Genomic DNA, 20776 nt, shown 5'->3' with positions numbered 1-20776 from the left:
TTATCCTGGAGGCTTTAGGCGGATCCTGCCTTGAACCAGGGCTGGGACTAGATGGCCTTTGTGGCCCCCTTCCCCCCTCTAGGATTCTATGTTCTAAGTGCTGTCATTCTAGTGGGATCTTCAAATCCTGTTTGGCACTCCAAGCCTGCTCTATGTCCCCTTTTCAGTTCTCACCCTCTTCCTCTGCCTGCCCCTCCTTGATGCTCTGTTTGGGTTTGTGCCACCGAGATCAAAACCTGTGTCTGCCTTTCATATCAGTGCAGCTTCAGAAACCAGAAAAATCTCTGGTTATCATTATCAAAAGCAGCTCTGGAAGACAGGTTTGGTCTGAAAACCGGCATAACAAATGAAATCAATCCACAGAGAAATTTAACTTCTAGAGACCTCCCAGGTGGAGAAAGCTGAAACTTTAAAGAAAGTAAATACACCTGTGTGCGTGCCAACAAAAAATTGGGCAATCCTTAAAAGTTTCTCCAAAGAGCAACTGGGACACTGCAATGGGTACTGCAAGCAAACAGGGCCGGGACAGCAAATGTTGCACCCATTCTGGCATTGCTCCCTGCCACTAACCTTCTGGTGGGAGGAAAGGTAATGTGATGCCCACAACTTCCGAAGCCATCTTCGCGTTCCGATCTTGGCAGCCGACTCCCATTTTTGCAAGCTGTCATTATCCCGCAGGTGTTGGAGCAAGCAAACACCGAGATGACTCAACTTGTTCACAGTAATCTTAGAAGAATTTTTCAACATTGTGTCACCCGGTGTTTCAGACCCTAGTTGGAAGCTCTGTTTTCCTTTGTTTACATGCCTTTCTATCGCAGCCCACATCTGATGACAATGGAGGGTTTTCAAGGCAAGAAAGGTCCAGGGGTGGTTTGCCATTGCCTGCCTCTGTGTAAAAAACTAACCAATGCTGACCCTGCTGAGTTTCTGAGATCTGACAAGATTAAGCTCTCTTAAGCATTATCTGCCCACAGAGTGGGGGGGGGGGCAGCGGCATGAAGAGTATTGGATGATTCCCCCAGACCAAATCTCGCCTTCCAGGAAGCTCTCAGGATCTTTAATCGATAAGTTACCCCAACAGCCTTTGAGGAGAGCATTAAACTAAATCCAACGGGGGAGCAAGATGTACATTCAAAGCCTAGTTTGATGGCAATAACTATAGATGGGAACACTGCAGATTTAAAAGGAATAGCACATGAAGGGAATCATTACCTTACAGGAAAGTTCAAAAACTAAAATCCTGGGGTACTCGTTTGAAGGATTATAATGTCTCTACACTAATGCAGCGGTCCCCAACCTTCTTGTAGTCGGAGACCGACTCCGAGGGTGGGAAAGAGCCGGCGGCCCGGCCACAGCAGCTGCACGTAAACGGGCACGCGCAGTTGCCGCGCATGCACGTTTTCGCCACTAGGTGGTGCTAACGCGCATGCGCAGAACAGCTGCGCATGCATGTTTTCGCCAGCAGGGGGCGCAAACACGCGCACATGGCGGCTCTGTGCGTGCACGTTTGCGTCGCTGGTGTGCCAGCGGGCGCGCCTGCCTCTTCCCCCCCTCTCGCAATGGGGGGAGGGGAAGGCAGGCGCGGCCGCTCGCGGCCCGGTACCATGGCCTTAACGGCCTGGTACCGGGCCGCGGACCGGGGGTTGGAGACCTCTGCACTAATGCACAGAGTATGGGAAACGAGCAGGAAGAACTAGAAGCCCTAATAAATGAAGGGGACTGTGATCGAATAGGCATTACAGAAACCTGGTGGGATTACAGTCACAACTGGAATAATAGGATTGAGAGATACAACTTATTTAAAAGAGACAAAAAAAGGGGGAGGAGTTTCACTATATGTTAAGAATGTATATACCTGTGAGGAAATATATGTGTCTGAGCATGAGAGTTCAGATGAGAGTCTTTGGGTAAAAATAAAAGGAGTAGGAAATAATAGGGATATTATGGTGGGGGTCTGCTATAGACCACCAGGCCAGGCAGAGGACTTGGATGAGATGCTCCTAAGTAAGATTTCAAAGTTCTCAGAGAGACGGGAGCTAGTGCTCATGGGAGATTTTGATTGCCCAGATATCTGTTGGAAGACCAGCTCTGCTAAAAACGGAAAGTCCGATAAATTATTTTCTTGCTGACCACTTCATTTCCCATAAAGTGGAAGGGGCAACTAGGAGATCTATTTTAGAATCATAGAATCATCTTTAACCGCTCCTGCGGAGTGAATAAAATAAAGCCCTAAGAGCTATTGGGGAGGAGTTACGGCGGGCTCTGTCCTTGATAAAAATTAGGAGGGGCGAATCAGGAGCGGCAAAGCGGCTCCTGATTTGCCCCTCCGAGTGCCACTCAAGGGCCAAGTGGCCTCGCCCACCAGGGGACTTGCCGCGCAGAAGGACATGCAACCAGGCAACGGCAACTACCCCCCTCCATCCCCAGACCCCTTCCCGCCCTGCTGCCGCTTCCCACGCTACAAACACCCTCACACACACTCATGCACCCACTTGCCGCGCACTAACCCCTCACCCTCCCCAGACCCCTTCCCGCCCTTCCCCCCACCCCGCCCCCCCGTTTTCCTGGCCGATCCCCGCTCGCCGAGACCAAACTCACCTACCCCCGGTCCTCCGAGTCGCTGCCCCTTTCTTTCCCTTTTGCCAGGCCGTGTGCCCTGCGTGGCTGCCTCCATGGCGCAGAAATGAACCAGGCATGTGTGGAGCCCCCGCCCCCCAGCTGCAGCACGCATGTCCGGACTCCCCATCCCCGTTGCCCATGCCTACCCCTAGCCCAAGCTGCGCCTCTTCCCTGCCTTCTCCCAACAGCTGCCGCACACCACTACACTGCCTCTCCCCACCTATGCACGGGGAGAGGACGTCACCCAACGCCCGACCTCTGTCCATTTTCATAAAAGGGCTTTATTCCTGGTAGAATAATAGAGTTGGAAAGGACCTCCTGGGTCATCTAGTCCAACCCCCTGCACTCTCCAGGACACTCACAACCCTATTGTTCATCTACTGTAACCTGCCACCCCCTTGAGCTTTCACAGAATGGGCTGCTCCCTCATATGGCTATCCAGCCTCTGTTTAAAGATCTCCAAAGATGGAAAACCCACCACCTCCCGAGAAAGCCTGTTCCACTGAGAAACCACTCAAACTGTCAGGAACTTCTTCCGGATGTTTAGACAGAATTTCTTTTGAATTAATTTCATCCATTGGTTCTGGTCTGTCCCTCTGAGGCAAGAGAGAACAACTCTGCTCCATCCTCTATATGGCACCGTTTTAAATACTTGAAGATGGTTATCAAATCCCCTCTCAGTCATCTCCTCTCTAGGCAAAACAAACCAAGCTCTCCTAACCTTTCTTCATACGTCTTCATCTCCAAACCCCTCACCATCTTTGTTGCCCTCCTCTGGACACGCTCCAGTTTGTCTACATTGCTCTTCAACTGGGGTGCCCAAAACTGAACACAATACTCCAAGTGAGGCTGAACAAGAGCAGAGTGCAGCGGTACCTTCACCTCCCGTGATCTGGACACTATACTCCATTTGATACAGCCCGAAATCCCATTTGCCTTCTTAGCCACCGAGTCACGCTGCTGACTCATGTTCAAAGTATGGTCTACTAAAACTCCTAGATCCTCTTCGCATATGCCAAGACAACTCTCCCCCATCTTATACTGATGTATTTGGTTTTTCCTACCTAAATGCAGAACTTTACATTTGTCCCTATTGAATTTCATTTTATTCAGTTCAGCCCACTTCTCGAGCCTATCAAGATCATCCTGTATTCTGATTCTGTCAGAATATCATGTGGAACCTTATCAAAAGCTTTACTGAAATCCAGATAAACTATGTCCATGGCATTCCCCTGATCCAGCAAGGTAGTCACTTTCTTGAAGAAAGAGATAAGGTTGGTTTAGACTTGATTCTCACCTGTAGGGAAGAACTGGTTGACAAGGTAAAAGTTGTGGGCGCACTTGGTAGTAGTGACCATGCGATTTTGAACTTGGGGGAGAGAAAAGCAGTACATAGTCATACATATAGGCTGGACTTCAGGACAGCAAATTTTTAACAAATTTAAAGTTATGTTGGGCAGAATCCCGTGGTCAAGGTGATGGAAGTTTCTCACAGGTGAAATTCTGAAGGCACAATCATAGACAATTGCCTTGAGAAGGAAAACTGGGAGGAGCCTAAAGAAACCAGGTTGGCTCCATAAACAGCTTTCAAAGAATTAATAAAAAAGGAAATTGAAGGAGGACCTTATAACCAAGGAGGAATACAAACAAATAACCAATGACTGTAGGGAGAAAAGCTGAAGCTCAGTATGAGCTTAGGCTAGCAAGAAATCCTAAAAAGAACAAGAAAGGGTTCATTAGGTATATTCAAAGTAAGAAAAAGAATGGGGACATGGCAGGGCCCTTGTGGGGGCCAAAAAGTGACATTGTAACAGGGGAGGAAGAGAGGGCTGAACTGCTCAATTCCTACTTCTCAGTCTTCTCTTGCAAGGGGAATCACACTCAACATGGCAAAATAATTTCATGTGATGAGGGATGGGAGTTGTGGCTTAGGATAACTTTAGGGGTAGATTCACTGGCCACGTTAGTGGAGGACTGGCAGTTCCACTTAACTGTGGTCATTGATGAGGATGCCCTCTTTGCCCTCGCCTCAAGTATGCCTCTCCGGTATACTGGGGAGCTAAGGGAGAGGAAGAAGGAACTGAGACGGCTAGAGTGATTGTGGCAGAAAACTCGCAACCAAGCAGCAAGAACATCCTATGGCATGACTATGTGGGCATAAGAGATGGTGGTTAGGGTGGCAAAACACAAATTTTACTCCTCCTCTATAGAAGGGGTAGTCAACCTGTGGTCCTCCAGATGTTCATGGACTACAATTCCCATGAGCCCCTGCCAGCAAGGTTGACTACCCCTGCTCTATACTGCCTGTGAGCTCTCACTTGGACCAGTTATTTAGGGTAGTTTGATCTTTGACCACCCTTGAGGCTCTTGGCTGTAAGCCATTAGCAAGCTTTTTCGCAGATAAAGGATTTGGTCCCGAGGGCCTTCCCACCACCTTTAATACAAAAAGGGAATGAGAGGCTTGCTGGCCACTGAGGGATGATGTGTTTGATGGCTTCAGACAGCTCTCAGAAACCAAAGCGGACAAGTTGCTGGGGTCAGGATGGGCGACCACCCGCCCCCTTGATCCCTGCCTGTCTTGGTTACTCAAAATAAGTGACTAGCAGATAAGAGGGCCTCTGTGAGAGATTGTCAACCTCTTCCTGTCTATAGGGGAGTTCCCAGAGGTGCTAAAGGAGGTAATGATTAACCCTTTGCTGAAAAAAACATCACTGGACTCATGGGACCCAGCCAGCTGCCACCTGATTTCGCATCTTGCGTTCCTGGGAAAAGATAGTTGGGAAATGGTTGCGGCAGACCAGCTCCTAGCACCCTTGGAGAGAATTTTGGTGCTTGATCCATACCAATCTGGCTTCCGTCCCGGCCATGGGGTGGAGACAGTGTTGGTCGCCTTGGTGGATGATCTCTGGTGCCAGCTGGATTGGGGCAGATTGGCCATATTCATACTGCTAGATCCGTCAGCCACGTCTGACGTGGTTGACCACAAATTACTGGCCCACTGCCTCACTGGAGTAGGGATTAGGGAGACAGCCCTTCAATGGCTTTGCTCCTTTCCCCAAAACTGGACACAGAGCTTGGCTGTAGGGGAGACTCTGTCATGCCCATATAGACTCCCTTATGGGGTCCCACTGGACATGATACCCTCCCCCGTGCTATTTAATATCTTTAAGCGCCCTCTAGAACAGCTGGTCTGGAACTACGGGCTGGGTTGCCATCAATATGCAGATGACATCCAGCTCTATCTCCTCATGGACAGCCACCCGGACCCCCCCCCACCCGATACATTTGACAGTTTTTGGAAGCCATTACTGGATGGTTAGAGCAGAGCCACCTTAAACTCAACCTCTCCAAGATGGAGGTCCTGTGGTTGAGCAGGAAAGGGGCAGGATGGGAAGTGCCTCTAGCCATCTTTGTAAGGTCTTGCCTATGGCAAGGAATCTGGGAGTGAGTCTGGATGCCTCCCTATCAATGGAGGCACAGGTCACTGGAGTAGCATGAACAGCATTTTACTACTAACAACCTACCTGCCCCCGGACTGTTTGGCCACAGTAATCCATGCAACAGTCACTCTAGATTAGACTTCTGTAACTGTCTCTACAGTGGCCTACCCTTATCCTTGACCTGGAAACTTCAGCTGGTACAGAATGCAGCAGCTAGGGTCCTCACTGGGTCATTCTGGAGGACCCATACCCAGCCTGTACAAAGGCAGCTGCACTGGCTTCCAGTTATGGCCCCAATCGAGATCAAGGTTTGGTCCTGACTTTTAAGGCCATACGCAGCTTGAGCCCTGCCTATCTGAGGGACCACTAATCTGCTCATGCCCCTGCAAGGCACTAATCTGTTAGTGGTCTCTGGCCCTAGAGATTTATGCCTGGCCTTGACCCGCGCCAGGGCCTTTTCCGTCCTTGTCCCAATTTGGTGGAATGAGCTCCTGGCAGAGCTTAGGGCCCTGATGGACCTGTCAAAGTTCTGCAGGGCCTGTAAAATGGAGCTCTTCTGCCAGGCCTTTGGCTGAGGCAGGGTAGTTAAGAACATTGTCCCCACCCCTGTTTTGCTACATCATCTGTTGAAACCTTGTGGGCATTGTGGAGGGAGTGGATGAATGTATCCCTTACTTTTCTGCCATCTGGAGGCGGGTGGTTTTATGGGATTTTATGTAATCTGCCTTGAGCCCCTCAAAGAGGGAGGTGAAATATAAGAAATATAAGAATAAATATAAGAATAAATATAAGAATAAATATAAGAATAAATATAAATATAAATATAAATATAAATATAAATATAAATATAAATATAAATATAAATATAAATATAAATATAAATATAAATATAAATATAAATAAATTCCATAAACACCTAGTTTCTTTAAATGAAACCAAATCCTCTGGACTAGATGAATTGAATCCAAGGGTACAAATAGAACTTGCAGCTGTAATTTCTGAACTTCTGCCCATTATTTTTGACAGTTCTTGGAGAACAGGTGAAGTGCCAGAAGACTGGAAAAGGGCAAATGTTGTCCCTATCTTCAAGAGGGGGGGAAAGGAGGATCCGGGAAACTATCAACCCATCAGCTTGAAATCTATAGCTGGAAATATTTTATAATAGATCATCAAACAGTTGGTCCTTGAGCAACTAAAGTGGATGGCTGTAATTATTAAGAGTCAGCATGGCTTTCTCAAGAACTAGTCAAATCAGACTAAACTTATCTCCTTTTTGAGAAAATTACTACCTTGCTGAATCAGGGGAATGCTGTGGACATAGTTTACCTTAATTTCAGTAAGGCTTTTGATAAGATTCCACATGATATTCTTATTGACAAATTGGTAAAAAGCAGAATGGATCCTATTACTGGATTGAGAACTGGTTGACAGATTGCACAAAAAGGGTGCTTGTAAATGGTTCATCATTTTCTCAGGGATCTTTCCTGGGCCCTGTGTTATTCAGCATATTTATAAATGATTTGGAATAGAGAGGGTACTTATTACATTTGCAGATGATACTAAACTGGGAGGGGTAGCAAACAGAGCAGAAGACAGAATCAGGATACAGGATGATCTTGACAGGCTGGAAAACTGGGCTAAAACGAACGTTAATAGTGAAAAATGCAAAGTTCCTCATTTAGATAGGAAAAATCAAATTTATCACTATAGGATGGGTGAGACTTATCTTGGCAGTGGGATGTGTAACAAGGATCTGGGGGGTCTTAGTAGAATATACACTGAAAATGAGTCAGTAGTGTGACTCAGTGGCTAAAAAGGCAAATGAAATTTTGGGGTGTAATAAAAATATAGTGTACAGATCACACAAGGTGATATTGCCACTTTACTCTGCTGTGACTAGAACTCACTTGGAGTATTGTGTTCAGTTTTGGGCACCACAACTGAAGAAATATGTAGAGAAACTGGAGCATGTCCAGAGAAGGGCTACAAAGATGGTGAAGGGTTTGGAGACCATCATATGAGGAAAGGTTGAGGGAGCTTGGTCTGTTTAGCCTGGAGAGAAGATGACTAAGAGGTGATGTGATAACCATCTTCAAATACTTGAAGGGCTGTCGTATAGAAGATGGAGCAGAGTTGTTTTCGGTTGCCCCAGATTGTCAGACCAGAACCAATGCGTTAAAATTAATTCAAAAGAATTTTTGACTAAACACCCGGAAAAAGTTTCAGACAGTTAGAGCGGTTCCTCAGTGGAACAGGCTCCCTTGGGATGTGGTGAGGTCTCCTTCTTTGTAAGTTTTTAAGCAGAGACTAAATAGTCATCTTACAGTAATGCTGGTTAAATGAACTTAGGCAGATTGTGAGTGGGCAGGAAAGAATGTTCCAGTGTTTGTTTCTTGTGGCCCTTCCTTGCATACGCAGGGAATTGCTAATTGTCACTGTTGGATGGTAGGTAAATTTCCTCCAGGCCAGGCTGGATTCTGGAAATTTTCCATGGTGGAATCATTTGGACATGAAATAGGGGTCACTGTGAGTGGGCAGGTAGCACCTGCGTTGTGCAAGAGTTCTTTAGCTTGTTCATCAGTTTGGAAGCTCTTTCTCAGGCTCCTCCTGACCTCAGGACTTCAAATACAGATTTGGACACCAGCTGCTAGTGGGCAATTAACTGCTTGCTAGTGGGTAACATTCTATTGCAATCAAAGATATGTTGTTAAGCAAAGCAAGGATTTTGATTGTGTGTCACTTTTTTCTTCTCAAGTTCCTTGGCTCAGCTGGGCCACTCAGGTGGCCAGTATTTCTCTTCCTGTGCTTTTTAACAGTGCCCTGTGAAGCAGAGGAATGGGATGGGTCTGTCACTCAATGGCAGAGCATCTGATTGGCATGCGGAAGGTCCCTGGTTCAATCCCCGGCATCTCCAATGCATATGTTTAGGTACTAGAAAACGTGGAAGACCTCTCTGCCTGGGACCATGGAGAGCAGCTGCAGGTCTGAGTAGAAAAGACTGACCATGATGGGCCATGGTGGGGGGTCTGATTCAGCAGAAAGTGGCTTTCCCTGTGCACACATCCTTCCAAGATCACCGACTTCAACGGATATGGTGGTGGTGAAACACATGGTCCAGTTGCAACTGACTCATGGAGAACCTCTGGGTTTTCAAGGCAACAGACATTGCCTGTCTCTGTATCATGACCCTGGACTTCCCTGGTGGTCTCCCATCCAAATACTGACCAGTGCTGACCCTGCTTAGCTTCTGAGATCTAAGTGTTGTCATTGTTTTCAGCCATTCAGCCATGTCCAACTCTTGGCGATCCCATGGCACAGCTGTCACCATGATCCCTGATCCCACGCCACTTCCCTCAGCCATGCAATGCTCTGGCCAGTGTCCATCTCGATCGCATCCAACCACCACACCGTCTGTCAGCCTGGTTTCCTTTTTCCACTGACCAATCCTAGCATAATTGCTTTCCCCACTGAGTTGGATCCCATGATGTAGCTAAAGTAAGTGAGCCAGAGTTTCGTGATTTTGCCTGCCAGTGAAAAAAAGGTAAAGGTATCCCCTGTGCAAGCACCGAGTCATGTCTGATCCTTGGGGTGACGCCCTCCAGCGTTTTCATGGCAGACTCAATACAGGGTGGTTTGCCAGTGCCTTCCCCAGTCATTACCATTTACCCCCCAGCAAGCTGGGTACTCATTTTACCGACCTCGGAAGGATGGAAGGCTGAGTCAACCTTGAGCCGGCTGCTGGGATCGAACTCCCAGCCTCATGGGCAAAGCTTTCAGACGGCTGCCTTACCACTCTGCGCCACAAGAGGCTCTCTGCCAGTGATAGATCAGGCTTTATGTGCTGTAGTATTTCCTTGTTTGTGACATTTTTGCTGTCCACGGAACTGGCAGAAATCTTCTCCAGCATCAGAGTTCAAATGAATTGCTTCTTCTCTTGTCCAATATTTCCACCATCCAACTTTCACAGCCATAAGTGGCCACTGAAAATATGATAGATTTAACTAATCTACATTTGAAAGTCAGGCTTATGTCCTTGATTTTCCATGTTCCCTTCAAGCTCATCATTGCTGAGTGAACCAGAGCAATTTGACGCTTGATTTCCATATTTCAGTCGATAAAATCAGAGTCCAGTAGCACCTTTAAGACCAACAAAGATTTATTCAAGGCGTGAGCTTTCGAGTGCAAGCACTTGAAAGCTCACGCCTTGAATAAATCTTTGTTGGTCTTAAAGGTGCTACTGGACTCTGATTTTATTGTGCTACTTCAGACCAACACGGCGACCCATTTGAATCCATACTGCAATCGCCACTCACATCAATTTGTGATCCAAGAAAATTCTTGAATGCATTCGATCTCTTCACCATCACTTGTTATTGTGATATGTCTGTCTTTTGCAGTGGTCATTATTTTTGTCTTTTTAGTGCTTAAGAAAAGGCCAAATTTCTTGCTTACTTCATTGACCTTTGTAATCAATTGTCCTAGGCCTTCCTTAGTTTCTGACAGGTGGATAGTATCATCAGCATACCAAAGATTATTTATATTCCTTCCTCCAACCTTAATTACAATGTTTGATTCTTTTTCAACCTCTCTCATAATGATCTCAACATACAAGTTAAACAGGAAGGGGGAAAGAATACAACCTTGGCGCACTCCTGTCTCCATTTTGAAACAGTCTGTGTCACCAAATGTTGTACGTACACAACATTTGGTGACACATTTGGTTAAGAGTGCGGACTTCTAATCTGGTGAGCTGGGTTTGATTCTGCACTCCCCCACATGCAGCCAGCTTTGTGACCTTGGGCTCGCCATAGCACTGATAAAGCTGTTCTGACTGAGCAGTGATATCAGGGCTCTCTCAGCCTCACCTTCCTCACAGGGCGTCTGTTGTAGGGAGAGGAAAGGGAAGGCAAATGTAAGCTGCTTTGAGACTCTTTTGGGTAGAGAAAAGTGGCATATAAGAACCAATTCTTCTTCTTCTTCTTCTTCTAAATTGTGTGTTGTAGATCAGTAGTCCCCAACCTTTCTGAGGCTGGGGACCAGCAGGGCATCGGGCCACGCCTGCGGGCTGTGCCCGCGCATCGGGCCGTGCCCGCGGGCCGCGCCCGCACATTGCACATGCGTGAATGTGCCATGCGCATGTGTGAATGCGCAATGCATATGCGCAATGCGCGGGCACGGGCCGCACAGGCGCGGCCCGGCCCGGATTCCCTCTCCACGCCCTCCTGCAGTAAGAAGCTTCCCGGGCCGCAAGCTTGCGGCCTGGGAAGTTTTTTACTGCGGGGGGGCGGGCGGGGAGAGGAAGCCACAGCCCAGCGCCATGGCCTTTGCGGCCCGGCACCGGGCCGTGGCCCGCAGTTTGGGGACCACTGTTGTAGATAGTGGGGAGATATAGCTTAAGCATTGATCCTTGCCAGGTCCACTGGGAGTTTCAGGCAAAGCTTTTCTGCCCAGGAAGTATTATTAGGGCCATTCCGCACTGATTCTTTGTACCAGGAGTGTGGCAAATTGAAATCGCTACTAATTTGCAGTTATGCACAACGTCGTTGACAATCTGCCACACTCCTGAAACCAATCCGCAAAAAGCGCTTTGTTGTAGCGCTTTCAGGGATTCACCCTCCGGAAAGCACCACACTCTTGCAACCAATCTGCAACACTAGTGGGAAAGTTCTGTGCGTTACCATTGTTGCGGTTTCTACAAAGTCCCTCCCCCTAGCTCTCTCCTCTGATCTTCCGGCGAAGCGATCGCCATTTATTTTTCTCGGAGTGAGCGGAGATCAACACACCGGCGAGCCTTTGTTTACCCAGCGAGGCTGCCCTGGCTGCAGTCCCTCCTCAGAGCTGTTTTAAATCACCAAGCACCAAGCACCACACAGCCCCGTTTGCTGGTTTATTTTCCCTTTATTTTTCCCTTTATTTTTGGCCGAAAATCGCGCCCGTGCAGGGTGGGGTTCACTCGGGGGGAGCGTGGCAATGATGAAACGGCAGCTCAAACACCACCTGCTAGCTAGATTGGTCTCTCTGTTGCAACGAATCAATGCAGATTTGTTGCAACGTGTTTTTTTTTTAAACCTGCCTTAAAGGGAAAGGGGCTTTTCGGGAGCATGATAATGGCTGCCCATTAGCTGCTCATTTGATTGATGGCCAGGGGCGGGACAAAGCTCGGCAATATCGCTTCCTGGCTAGCGATTTTTGCCGAGACCGGAAACCTGTGGGAAACGATAGAAACACAACTGGATTCCACTACAAAGGAAGGTATGCATAATGACGAATTCCACTATTTAAAATGGTGTTTTTTCGTTCCGCAACCAATTTGCAACATAGATCCTGGTGCGGAATGGCCCTTAGACTTGCCACACTTAATCACAACTTTTCCTGGCCTGGCAAATGGGCCTGGCAAATGGCCCATCCTTGCTTTCTGCTGTGGGAAGGTGACAGGGGTGGAGGGCCCAGACATGGCCACAGGGTGGGTGTTGCAAAGGCAAGGACTCCACCTAGCTCTCTCCATCCACCCACTTCACCCATGCTGATGGCAACAACTTCATTACACAATTAGGTTGCACAATTATGAGGCCTCTTGTATTACCTTAGTTGCCAAAGCTCAAATTGGAAAGTGGAGACCAAATCTCAAAGAGAGGTTGAGGGATGACCAAGGTGGGGAATCTACACTTCTATTGATGAGTCAGGGACAAAGGGGTGCAACGGTGACTGAACCAGACTGGCAGTGACTTTCCAAGGTCCACAGCAGAGATTTCCCCGGCTTTACTATAACTGGCAAAATAGCACCGATTGCACAGAGGAAGTGAGCTTCTGAGAGCAGCCAGTCTGCTGTAGAATAATTAGGCTTGAATCCCAGGGCTCCTTAGAGGGCATCAGTTTTGGCTTCTGAAATGTTTGCAAGTCTTTAAACCTGCAAGTCAATCCAGGTGCTCCTGGATTCATGTCTTCTCAGGATAAGTGACTGACATTGAAATGGGGTCCTGCCTCTCCCACTCCTTGTCCGAGTATCTTTCCCTCTATTGTATTCTCACAATGACCCTGATAGGTAGGTTAGACTGAACGACTGTGTCCAGCCAGAGGTCAGCCAGAGAGATTCATGGTGGAACAGGGAGTGGGACCCCGATCTAAGGCCAACACCTTAACCACTAGCTTGTAACACTCCCTGATAAAACGAATCTCCTATTCTTTGTTTTGTATTTTTAAATCTTTTGTTGGTCCAGTATAGTATCAAGTAGCTATGAAACAAATTTTTAAAAAGATCCATACACCGTTGCTTAATCAGTGTTAATCTGAGATTAAAAACGTCATCCTGCTAGACTCACAAAGATCTCCACTTGTGCAAGAGTCCTTGGGCAGGTGAAAGCACTGAAATTATCCCTGCTGTCCCTGAGGAAAGTGACTGTTCTTGCTGACTGTGCTTTCTACTCTATTACCCCCCTGTTCTCTGCGTGCACAAGAGACAGCATGAAATATCCCTTCTGATGCAATTCCAAAGCCAAATGACATGAAGTCCTCTGTACCTTCTGCGAGGTGTTCTGTTGCTCCAGGGTCAGGTTGTTATTCCACCCAAAACTGTGTGAAATAGTGTGGCTGGGAAATACCTGAACACTTTGGGTGTGGAGCCGGGAGTGGGCAGGATTTGGGGCCGGGAAGGAGCTCAGTGTGGCACAATGCCAAAGCAGGCCGTTTCCTCCGAGGAAGCTGATCTCTGTGGTATGGAGAGGGGCTGTCATTCCAGCGCGTGTGCAGGCTGAACTCTGCCAGGCCCATTTTCCCTTCTGCTCCCACGTTGCTGGATCCAACCCTCCTGTCTAAGATGGGTGACATGCAAAATGGCCTGTGCTAGTTTTACAAGAGGAGCAGTTCACAGCAGGGTTGGTTTGCAAACATTTCGCTGCTGCTGAACAACAGATACACAAAGAATGATTATTCCAGAGGAATAACAATAAAGCCCACATGGGAGTCTTGTGGCAACTTATTTATTGGATTATCTACCCGCTGCTCTCAGAGTTGACTCGCAGCAGGCTACAATCGAGAATAAAACCCCAATACATAAAACATTAAAACCATAAAACCTAACAACAACCTGCTCCAGCAAGGAGAAGAATAAACCCCCTCCTCCTCCATTTCCTGTATCCAACGTCCCCCCCTCCATCAGCACCTCAGGGCACAAATCCTCAGGGCTGTCAATTGTTCTTAATTGTTCTTGAATACCAACAAGATTTCATTCCATAGGGCTCTAATCTACAAATTTCCATACTGGGATTGTCTGTATGCAGTTCTTGAGCTCTACCAGTATACGACCAGTATGGGCCAGTAAGGCAGTTTCTGCCCTTTCCTCTAAAGCCCAGAAGCATTGTCTGGATGTGAAAGGAGATGCATTTGAGCTCCCTTTTCTGTATGGATGTTCATCAATCTGGACCTGCAACCCAAAATTCAGGGGGGACGGATGAATCTTCTTTCTGTGGAAGGGGCGTGATTTAAGAGCCATAGCCGAGCAGGTCCTTACTCTAGGGATTGCCCCAACGTGACACCTGCAAAGGCCTTGACACCCACCAACACCTTTCCTGGCACCCACCAAGTAACTTTAGGAAGTGGGAAGGGCCCAGTGGAGCTTTTGCCCACAGAATCAAAGAATCAGAGTTGGAAGGGACCTCCAAGGTCATCTAGTCCAACCCCCTGCACTATGCAGGAACACACAACTACCTGCTCACCCATAGTGACCCCAATTTCATGCCCAAGTGATTCTTCCCCTGTGAGGAAAGGTTGTGGGGGTACCCTTCAAACCTCTGTGGGTTCTACCAATTGCAGAGAGCCAAAAACCACGCCGAGACCAGATGGTTGAAAAAAGCAAAAAGGATTTATTTAAAAATCAGGTAATCCATGTAGAGACGCTGTGTGACAGAAAGCAAAGGAAGACCCTGTCTAATCCCAATCCCCCCATAAAGTCAGGAGACAGACAAGGTTCAGATTAACTGTAATTCTCTCTGGAGGTGCCTTTTGCACCAGCAGAATTCCTCCCAATGGAAATTAGGATCTGCAAAAATGAGATTCCTGGTCTGAGGAACCATTTCCATCTATACCCAGCAAGGCATCTTTGCAGAGCCTCAGTTGGGCAATGGAAAAGATGTGTAGACCTGACCATTTGGCCCAGTGTTGCTTTGATGTGACCCAGGCAAGTCAAGACAATTTGATGTTGTCACAGATCCATGAGGGAGGGCTTGACAATTTATGGAAGGACTCAGCATTGTGTTATTTGCATTAGTGTTGTGGTGTGTTTGTGTTGGGAAATTGCATGTCCTCACCCCCCCCCCCCAAATCCACCCTGGCCTGGAGGAAATTCACCTACCCTCCCACAGTGGTGATCAGCAAGGAAGGGCCACAAGAGACAAACACTGGCACCTCCCTTCCTGCCCACCCACTCACCATCTGCCTAAGTTCATATAATCACCATTTCAGTCAGATGACTATCTAGCCTCTGCTTTAAAACCTCCAAAGATGGAGAACCCACCACCTCCCAAGGAAGCCTGTTCCATTGAGGGACTGCTTTAACTGTCCGGAACTTCTTCCAGATGTTTAGCCGAAAATTCTTTTGAATTAACTTCAACCCATTGGTTCTGGTCCAATACTCTGGGGCAACAGAAAACAACTCTGCTCCATCTTCTATAGTATAGAATCTATATGATAGCCCAAGTATTTGGTTATCATATCAACTCTTAGTCATCTTGTCTCCAGGCTAAACAGACTAAGCTCACATGATCTGGAAACTATACTTTTAATACAGCCTCTTATCCTCTTTCCCTTTTTAGCCACTGAGTCACACTGCTGATTCATGTTCATTGATTAGTCTACAAAGATCCCCAGATCCTTTTCACATGGGCTACTGCCAAGTCTCACCCATCCTATAGTGACCCATATGATTTTTCCTACCTAATTGAAGAACTTCCTTTTTTTCACTACTGAAGTTCATTTTAGCCCAGTTCCGCAGGGCCTGTAAGACGGAGCTCTTCCGCCAGGCTTATAGTTGAGGCCGGGCGGTAAGAAGATCAGCCCCCCCTCACAAACTGGCGGTAGAGAGTGTTACCCCCCTCCCGTAGTTGAGGATGCGGAGAGCAATGAGTAGATTACGCCATCATTGTTGCCACTGTGACCAATTGGTTACCAACTATTGTAAATTTATTGGAATTATTGTTATTTTATGGTTTTTAGGGGATGGGGTTATGTAAGCCTCCTCGAGCCTTCGGGGGAGGCGGGGTATAAATACAACAACAACAATAATAATAATTTTCCAACCTGTCAAGATCATCTTGTATCCTGATTCTGCTTCTGCTGTGTTTTCTAATTCTCCTAGTGTCATCTTCAAATTTAATAAGCACCCACTCTATTCCATCGTCCAAATCATTTATAAATACGTTGAACAACACAGGGTCCAGGGCAGATCCCACCAAGGCTTTTGATTGGCCAATTGATAAGGGATATCACAGGGTCAAAAATATTTGGGAATCAATGCATTCGTGATGTTCTGAGAGGTGGACTGGCTGTTCTGATCAATGTCCTGCCAGATATTTTGGTGTGGGAGTACTAAATGGGGCGCCAAACCAGTTTGGTACTCTCTGTCAAAACAAAGGGTTGCACCAGACCTTGTGATATGCACGGGGTGGAAGCAGGTTGCCAAACAACCTATGTGGGTAATTTAAGCCATGATCAGTTCATTAGATACAAAGGCCTGTGCCTGTTCTTATGGGATTTTGGGGAGTCCGCAGGTGAAAAGATGCCTTAAGCAGCTTTCAGAAAGAACAAGAAACATTTGTGAAAGAGCACAATTCTCTCCTTACCCATAGTTGCTAAATGGAACCTCCTTATACAGCGAGTCTCTAAACCCTAGAACACTAGAAATGCTTTATATATTAAAATATTTAAAGCTGCTTTTCACCCAGAGTGGAAAACAAAATGCGCAGAATCATAAAATCATAGAATCATAGAGTTGGAAGGGACCTCCTGGGTCATCTAGTCCAACCCCCTGCACTATGCAGGACACTCACAACCCTATCGCTCATCCACTGTAACTTGCCAAGCCCTAGAGCCTTCACAGAATCAGCCTCTCTATCATATGGCTATCCAGCCTCTGTTTAAAATTTTCCAAAGATGGAGAACCCACCACCTCCTGAGGAAGCCTGTTCCACTGAGAAACCGCTCTAACGGTCAGGAACTTCTTACAGATATTTAATTTCATCCCATTGGTTCTGGTTCGTCCCTCCAGGGCAAGAAAGAACAACTCTGCTACATCCTATATATGGCAGCCTTTTAAATACTTGAAGATGGTTATCAGATCCCCTCTCAGTCGTCTCCTCTCTAGGCTAAACAGACCAAGCTCCCCCAACCTTTCCTCACAAGTCTTGGTCTCCAAACCCCTCACCATCTTTGTTGCCCTCCTCTGAATGTGTTCCAGTTGGCTACATCCCTCTTCAACTGTGGTGTCCAAAACTGAACACAGGACTCCAAGTGAGGCTGAACCAAAGCAGAGTAAAGCAATGCCATCACCTCCCATGATCTAGACACGATACTCCATTTGATACAGCTCCAAATCCTATTTGCCGTTTTAGCCACTGAGTTACACTGTTGACTTATATTCAATATGCTAGGGGCAAAGCCCATTTATAAAAATGGGCGGTAGCAGGGGCCTGTAGAAGGATGGGCGGCCCCCCCATCGACGTGTAGCCGTGCGAGGGCCAGAGCAGGCAGCCCCCACCCTGCCAGGTGAAGGTGGGCGGCTCCCTGGGCAACGGGCTGTACTCGGGACCCACAGAAGGATGGACGGCCGCCCCCAAAGAGGTGCAGGTACACAAGGGCTTGGGCGCATGAGGGCCCAGGTGAAGGCCACGGCCAGTGGGGGGCGTGCAGGTGCCCCCCCCAGCAGCAAAGGTGGGTGGCTCCCCAGGCAAGATCAGATGGTGGGGGACGGGAAAGGAGCAGGGACTTTCCTGGTGCGCAGTCCTCCCTGGGCAACATCGGCTTCTTACCCTGCTCCTTTCCTGACGCACGAACCTTGGGCCCCCCCCCCCGGGAAAGGTGCGAAACTTCACCGGCCTCACATGTCTTCAACATGGAGGCCCTGCTCCTTTCCCGCCAGTGAAGCCTGTTCCCCCCGCAGACGTACCAGAGACGGCGCACAGAGCCAAGGATGCTGTACTCGCTAGAGCGCAGAGGCGAGGATGGTTGACTTGCCAGAGCGCAAAGCCGAGGACGGGCCAAGTAGCCAATGGGGATCCCCATTGGCCACTTGGCCCCCGAGTGACACTCAGAGGGGCCAATCAGGAGCTGCGATTGTCCCCTCCGAGTTTTTATTACGGACTTGGCCCGCCCTTTCTCCTCCCACCTTGCCCTTACTGTTTTATTATTTAAACTAGTAAAAAAGCCCATTGTATCCGAAATACAATGGGTGCTAGCAGGCTGGGGCAGAGTAAAAGGTGGCTTACCGTTGAGTGGGCGAGCTCCCTCGCGGCTCCTTCTGGCTGGCGGCCATTTTCTTGATGGAAGCGGCATGTAGTCCGATGCCAGGGGCTCCCTTGTGCTGCGGCTTGACGCGGCGAGAGGCGCTTTGCGCCTCTCGCCGCGTAAAGCCGCCGGGCAGGGAGCCCCCGCCAGCCGCGCTTTGCGCGGCTCGCAGTTGCTGCCTTGTCAGTAGGAATCAGTAGGAATCGGGAATCAGACGATGGTCTGTCCAGAGGAAGGGGCCAATCGGCACCCTTCCTCATCCCGGACCGAGCCCGCCCTAACTCCTCCCACACAGCCCTTATGGCTTTATTTAGTGTTAAGACTAGAAAATAGGCCCGCTGTCTTGAGGTCTGTGTGTGGGCAGGGCGGCTGGGCGCGGCTGCAGGCGTTGTCGTCTGTACAGGCAGTGGCATTCGCGGGTGCGGAGGCGGCAATCGCGGCTCCTCCAGCGGGCACTATGAGCGCGGCAGTGGTGCTGTTGGGGCCGGCGCGGCCGATGGCGGCTCGTCTTTGGGGCGCGGCGATCTTGGGGCGGCGAGTCTGGAGGGCGGCGTGCAGGGAGGAGCCGCGAAGCGCGCTGTGTGCGGGTCGCGGCAGCTCGCTGGCCGGTGGCCTGGCACATCGGGAGGCGCTTTGCGCCTTCCGACGCGCCAGGCCACCGGCCAGGGAGCAACTGCGAGGCGCGCTGCACGCGGCTCGCAGTAGCTCCCTTGGCGGCGAGCGGGCAATCAGAGGGCTCAATCGGCAGGCGCAAATCGCCTGCCGATTGGGCCCTCCAATAGTCAGTCCGGAGGAAGGGGCCAATTGGCACCCTTCCTCATCACGGACTGAGCCCGCCTTAACTCCTCCCACTCGCCGCTTACCGAATTATTTAGTCCGCGGCGCTCGCGGCACCGCGGGCGGTTTTAAGATAAGATAAATGGTCTCCTTTAAAGATATGGTCTCCTACAAGTCCTAGATCTTTTTTGCTCATACTACTGCTACTGCCAAGACGTCTCCCCCATTCTATATTGATGTATATGGTTTTTCCTACCTAAATGCAGAACATTTACATTTGTCCCTATTGAATTTCATTTTATTCAATTTAGCCTATTTCTTGAGCCTACCAAGATCACCCTATATTTTGATTCTGTCTTCTGTTGTGTTTTCTACCCCATCTAGTTTAGTATCATCTGCAAAGAGTTGGTTCTTATATGCCCCTTTTCTCTACCCAAAAGAGTCTCAAAGCGGCTTACATACACCTTCCCTTTCCTCTCCCCACAACAAACACCCTGTGAGGGAGGTGAAGCTGAGAGAGCCCTGAGATTACTAAAGAAGAAGAAGAGATGGTTCTTATATGTCGCTTTTCTCTATCCAAAGGAATCTCAAAGTGACGTACATTTGCCTTCCCTTTCCTCTCTGCAAAACAGACACCCCATGAGGGGGGTGAGGCTGAGAGAGCCCTGATATCACTGAAGAAGAAGAAGAGTTGGTTCTTATATGCCGCTTTTCTGTACGCGAAGGAGTCTCAAAGTGGCTTACAGTCGCCTTCCCTTTCCTCTCCCCACAACAGACACCCTGTGATGTGGGTGAGGCTGAGAGAGCCCTGATATTACTGAAGAAGTAGAGTTGGTTCTTATATGCCGTTCATCTCTACATGAAGGAGGCTCAAAGTGGCTTACAGTCGCCTTCCCTTTCCTCTCCCCACAACAGACACCCTGTGAGGGAGTTAAGGCTGAGAGATCCCTGATATTACTGTTCAGTCCGAACAGCTCTGTCAGTGCTGTGACTCAGGAGGGATCTGTTTGAAGATTGTCAAATTATGCAAGGGGTGGGGAGTATGGACCAAGAGATCTTCTCTTCCTGCAGTAGGTTCAGGATGAACAAAAGAAAACTTCTTTACACAGCCAGTTATAAATATATAGATAGATTTTGTGGCCAGAAGTTGCAGTCATGGCCACAGATGGCTTCAGAAAGGTTTTAGACTGATTCATGGAAAACAGGTCAATTGGTGACTGCTAGCCATGGAAGGGCCTCTTGTGGCACAGAATCATAAGGCAGCAGACATGCAGTCTGAAATCACTGCCCATGAGGCTGGGAGTTCGATCCCAGCAGCCAGCTCAGGGTTGACTCAGCCTTCCATCCTTCCGAGGTCGGTAAAATGAGTACCCAGCTTGCTGGGGGGTAAAACTGTAATGACTGGGGAAGGAAATGGTAAAACCACCCTGTATTGAGTCTGCCATGAA

General features: G+C 48.4%; 1 protein-coding gene and 1 long non-coding RNA gene across 2 annotated transcripts in view; one reads left to right on the top strand and one right to left on the bottom strand.

Annotated features, from left to right (window-relative positions):
- LOC143835021 (uncharacterized) overlaps positions 1-20776 on the top strand; it is a 37601-nt gene that overhangs the window by 1236 nt on the left and 15589 nt on the right. The window lies entirely within an intron of this gene.
- LOC143835023 (uncharacterized) overlaps positions 1-20776 on the bottom strand; it is a 40130-nt gene that overhangs the window by 13050 nt on the left and 6304 nt on the right. The gene's annotated exons all lie outside the window — the stretch shown is intronic.

Source organism: Paroedura picta, chromosome 4, assembly GCF_049243985.1.
Source record: "Paroedura picta isolate Pp20150507F chromosome 4, Ppicta_v3.0, whole genome shotgun sequence".
In the NCBI taxonomy this organism is placed as follows: domain Eukaryota; kingdom Metazoa; phylum Chordata; class Lepidosauria; order Squamata; family Gekkonidae; genus Paroedura; species Paroedura picta.
Note: the sequence above shows the minus strand (reverse complement) of the source record. Positions and strands in the feature narration are given on the sequence as shown.